This window comes from Rhinopithecus bieti, unplaced genomic scaffold (genome assembly GCF_001698545.2).
Source record: "Rhinopithecus bieti isolate Rb0 unplaced genomic scaffold, ASM169854v2 scaffold_14839, whole genome shotgun sequence".
NCBI lineage: Eukaryota > Metazoa > Chordata > Mammalia > Primates > Cercopithecidae > Rhinopithecus > Rhinopithecus bieti.
In genome coordinates, this window is record NW_016808133.1 from 2090308 (window position 1) to 2095918 (window position 5611).

Consider the following 5611-nt stretch of genomic DNA (forward strand, 5'->3'; position numbering starts at 1 on the left):
CCTGAACATTGCTGTTATCCTGTTCTTTTTTCAAAGTGCCCAGATTCCATATTGTTCAAACACACATGCTTTATGGACAATTTATGCAGTTAACACAATCATCACAGGGTCCTGAGGTGACATACATCCTCAGCTTACGAAGATAACGGGATTAAGAGATTAAAAGACAGGCATAGGAAATTATAAGAGTATTGATTGGGGAAGTGATAAATGTCCATGAAATCTTCACAATTTGTGTTCAGAGATTACAGTAAAGACAGGCATAAGAAGTTATAAAAGTATTAATTTAGGGAACTAATTAATGTCCATGAAATCTTCACAATTTATGTTCCTCTGCCATGGCTGCAGCTGATCCCTCTGTTCAGGGTCCCTGACTTCCCGCAACATGACATTCTGGAAAAGGCAAAAATATAAGAACGGAGAACAGGTAGTGGTTGCCAGGGACAAGAGTGTCTGATTACACAGGGAAAGCAGAAAATAATTTTTTTTTTTTTTGAGGTGGAACTTTGCTCTTGTTGCCCAGGCTGGAGTGCAATGGCACGATCTCAGCTCACTGCAACCTCCACTTCCCGGGTTCATGCCATTCTCCTGCCTCAGGCTCCTAAGTAGCTGGGACCTGCCCACCTGCCACCATGCCCAGCTAACTTTTTGTGTTTTTAGTAGAGACAGGGCTTCACTATGTTGGCCAGGCTGGTCTTGAACTCCTGACCTCAGGCGATCCACCTGCCTCAGCCTCCAAAAGTGCTGGGATTACAGGCATGAGCCACTGAGCCCGGCCGGGAATTCTTTAAGTTGTTGAAATTGTTCTGTATCCTGCCCGTGCTGTTAGTTTCAAGACTCTATGCATACGTAAAACACATAAAACTTTACACCAAAAAGTAGATTTTACTCTCTGTAAGTTTTAAAATTAAAATAAAAGATGATGCTGCTGGCAATATTTATCTATGTAAGAGCATTTTAACCCAGTAATATCATTCTACAAATTTACCCTATGAGTAAGTTTCTACAAGTACCTAAAGATTCATGTACCTGGTTACAGAGCAGAGAAAGTACAGATGCTGTGTCTGGTTCCCACTGTCGCAGCCATTGCAGTACATTGAGCTCCATAGAGACAGCACTGGGGCAAGGGAGAGCTGGACTTGCCAGACAGGCACTGGGCAACTCTGTGCCTTGCTGAGGAAAGATAACTAAGCATGGTTGAAGGAGATCCTAAGAAGCCGAGAGGCCAAATGTCATCATCTGAATTCTTTGTGCAAGCTTGTCAGCAGGAGCATAGGAAGAAGTACCCAGCTGCTCCAGTCAACTCCTCAGAGTTTTCTCAGAAGTGCTCAGAGGGGTGGAAGACCATACATGCTAAAGAGAAAGGAAAATTGAAGACATGGGAAAGGCAGACAAGACCTGCTATGAAAGAGAAATGAAAGCCATATCCCTTGCAAAGGGGAGAGAAAAAAATAAGTTCGAGAATCCCAGTGCACCCATCAGCCTTTTTCCTGTTCTGTTCTGAGTATCACCCCAAAATCACAGGAGGACATCCTGGCCTGTCCATTAGTGATGTTGCAAAGAAACTGAGAGAGATGTGGAATAACACTGCTGCAGATGACAAGCAGCCTTATGAAAAGAAGGCTGCAAAGCTGAAGGAAAAATACAAAAAGGATATTGCTGCATATTGAGCTAAAGGAAAGCCTGATGCAGCAAAGAAGGGAGTCGTCAAGCTGAAAAGTTAAGAAAAAGAAGGAAGAGGAAAAGGACAAGGAGGAAGAAGATGAAGATGAATATGAAGAAGATGACGATGATGAATAAGTTGGTTCTAGCAGTTTTCCTTTTCTTGTCTTTAAAGCATATAACCCCCCTGTACACAACTCACTCCTTTTAAAGTAACACATTGAAATGGGAGGCTGTGTAAGATTTGTTTTTAACTGTACCGTGTCTTTTTTGTATAGTTAACACATTACTGAATGTGTCTTTAGATAGCCCTGTCCTGGTGGTATGTGCAATAGTCACTAACCTTGCCTGGTACAGGATGGGGTTGTAAATCGGCATGGAAATTTAAACAGGTTGTTGTTGGTGCACAGCACAAATTAGTAACATACGGGGATGGTAGTTTTTTCATCTTCGGTTGTTTCTGAGGTAGCTTATATGAAATAATTGTTGTTCTGTTCACTGAATACCACTTTGTAGTTGCAAAAAAAAAAAGTTGCAGTTGTTTTGTTGACATTCTAAATGCTTCTAAGTAAATACAATTTTCTTTATTAATAAAATAAGATTCATTTACCTATGTATTCATTCATTTAATCATTGTTTGTAATAGCAAAACAAAAGAAAGGGAAGAAAAAACAAGAAAAGAATCTAGGAGGAGTTCATACATACAGAACCACTGAAGTAAACTTCTAATAATACAATACAAATCAGTCATTAAAAATAACAAAACAATCAACATCTTAACCGAAAAGCGAAAGGCACAGAGTAAGGAATATTCCAAATTAAAGGATACCAAGGAGACAATAATTTAGTAGAACACGGGATCCTGGACTGGATACCAGAGAAGAAAAAGAACATGAGTAGGACAACTGGCAAAATGTGAATATGGCGTATACATCAGAAAATTGTATTATGTAAACATCAATGCCTTGATTTTGATCATCATAATTAATTATGTAAGATGTTAATGTTTATGGAATTTGGGAAAAGGTATATGGTAATTTTCTCTAATTTTTTTGTAAGAAATTAGCTTAAATGAAAAGTTTTAAAATACAGAAAAAATAAGAACCCATCATAATAAGATAGAAACTTACCAAAGTTCCTGTTTTTACACCCCAAGGGACGTAAGACACAGGAGAGAAAGACCAGGGGCTGCCTAGAGTGGGAAATGCACTAAGAGATACCTTTGGGAGCTAAGCTATGAGGACACAAAGGCATAAGAATGATGCAATCGACTTTGGAGTCTCGGGGAAGGGTGGGAGCAGGTAAACGATAGGGAACTGCACATTGGGTACAGTGTACACTGCTCAGGTGATGGGTGCACCAAAATCTTAGAAACCGCCACTAAAGAACTTACTCATGTAACCTAAATAAATAAATAAAAGACTTACTGTTCTTGTGAAAAAGAAAGAAAGAGAGAGAGAGAGAAAGAAAGAAAAAAGGAAAAAAAAGAAAGAGATGGCTATGGCCTGGCACAGTGGCTCACGCCTGTAATCCCAGCATTTTGGGAGGCCAGGGCAGGCGGATCACCTGAGGTCAGGAGTTTGAGACCAGCCTGACCAACATGGTGAAACCCTGTTTCTACTAAAAATACAAAAATTAGCCAGGTGTGGTGGCATGTGCCTGTAATCCCAGCTACTTGGGAAGCTGAGGCAGGAGAATCGCTTGAACCCGGGAGGCAGAGGTTGCGGTGAGCTAAGATCGCGCCACTGCACTTCAGCCTGGGCAACAAGAGCGAAACTCCATCTCAAAAAAAAAAAAAGAAAAAGAAAAAGAAATGAGAGAAAGATGACTTAAAAGCACTTGTGCAAGATAGTGGGAGGATCTTAATGGGGAAACTGAGTATGCAGGAACTGTCTGCAACTTTGCAACTTTTCTGTAAACCTCAAACTACTCCCAAATAACTATTATTATTATTATTGTTATTAAACAGCAAAAAAAGAGAGAGAGAGATACCCTAATAATGCTAAGATCCCAAAGGGGTATACTCTCAGTGCAAGAGCAAATCCGAAGTGAGCTTGTCCTCAGCCAGAGTAGACTATGAAGAAAATTGCTATCTCATAAATTGGCATATATGGATGGGGAAAAAACTCAGGGATTCATAAGCTCATGGTAGTTCTCAGATAGTTTTGTAGCCCAAATCCATACTATTTTTATGCCTAGAAAAACTTCAGACTGATTCTTTTTAAAAACCAGGTTCTGAGTTAATAGTGCCCATCTAGGCCAGGCACTGAGGCTCACCCCTATAATCCCAGCACTTTGGGGGGCTGAGGCAAATGGATCTCCTGAGGTCAGGAGTTCGATACCAGCCTGGCCAACATGGTGAAACCCCATCTCTATTAAAAATACAAAAATTAGCCGGGCATGGTAGCTGGTGTCTGGAATCCTAGCTACTTGGGAGGCTGAGGCAGGAAAATTGCTTGAACCCAGGAGGCAGAGGTTGTAGTGAGCCGAGATTGCGCCATTGCTCTCCAGCCTAGGCAACAAGAGCAAGACTCTACCTAAAAAAAAAAGAAAAAGAAAAAGAAAATAGTGCCCATCTAGCAGATACAAATCCTTCCTGAAGAAAACTACTTTCAACAGGGGACACAAAGAATTCCCACAAATAAAATTCCAACAAATATGAAGTCACAAAAAGTATCACTTAATACCAAGAAAACAAATCTCCATGAGATGGATCTAGGAAAAACAACAGAATCAAATCCACAAGGACTTCTGAAATTTAAATTAGACATAGAATATAAAAGAATATATGCAATATTTTTAAAGAATAAAAATGCTATATGGGCAAGATTTGGAAAATGAAAACATAATAGTTTTTTTTTTTGAGACAGAGTCTGTCTGTCTCTGTCGCCCAGGCAGGAGCCCAAGCTAGAGTGCAGTGGCATGATCTCGACTCACTGCAATTTCTGCCTCTTGGGTATAAATGATTCTCATGCCTCAGCCTCTCGAGTAGCTGGGACTACAGGCATGTACCACCATGCCTGGCTAATTTTTGTATTTTTAGTAGAGATGGGGCTTTGCCATATTGGTTAAGCTGGTTTCGAACTCCTAGCCTCAAGTGAACTGTCTGCCTCAGCCTCCCAAAGTGCTGGGATTATAGGCGTGAGTCACCACGCCCAGCCAAAACATGATAATCAAAATTAAAAACTCAATGTTGGTTTAACAGCAGATGAGACACAGATGAAGAGAGAATTCATGGAATAAAGAATAAATATGAAGAAATTATATAGAATAAGGTGTAAAGAACAAGAGATAGAAATTTTGAGTCAGGCACGGTGGTGCATGCCTATAGTCCCAGGTACTCAGGAGGCTGAGATGGGAGGATCCCTTGAGCTCAGGAGTTCCAGACCAACCTGGGCAACATAGCGAGATCCCGTCTCGAAAAAAAATTAATAAACACAAATAAATAAATGTTAAAAAATAGAATAAATGTTTTAATTTAAAAAATAAAAGAAATTTTGCAAGAATTTCAAATATGATGTGAAGGGTACTACACATATGTATGAATACCACTGAACGCCATCTTGGAGGCCAGCTCCCACAATTGTGTCATTCAAGTCTTCTATATTCTTATTGATTCTTTTTAGCAACTTGTTCTATCAATCCCTTAGAATGGGATGTTGATGTTTCCAGCTGTGGTTGTGAATATATCTATTTCTTCTTTAGTTCCATCATGTTTTGCTTTATATATTTTGGAGCTGTGTTTTTCCATATCTACACACTTGGGGTTGTTACAGCTCATTAAGGAATTGGCCCCTCCATCATTATAGGAAGGCTCTTCTTATCTCTAGTAAAATTCCTACTTTGGGATTTGACTTTGATGTTAATATAAGCACTCCTGCTTCGTTTACTGTTCTCATCCATTTACTTTTATCCTATATATGTCATTATATTTAAGGTGGGATCATCC

General features: G+C 39.7%; 1 pseudogene; it reads left to right on the plus strand.

Moving 5' to 3' along the window:
- The first annotated feature begins 1193 nt into the window (after nucleotides 1-1193).
- LOC108537837 (high mobility group protein B1 pseudogene) lies at nucleotides 1194-1800 on the plus strand (annotated as a pseudogene).
- The last annotated feature ends 3811 nt before the right edge of the window (nucleotides 1801-5611 follow it).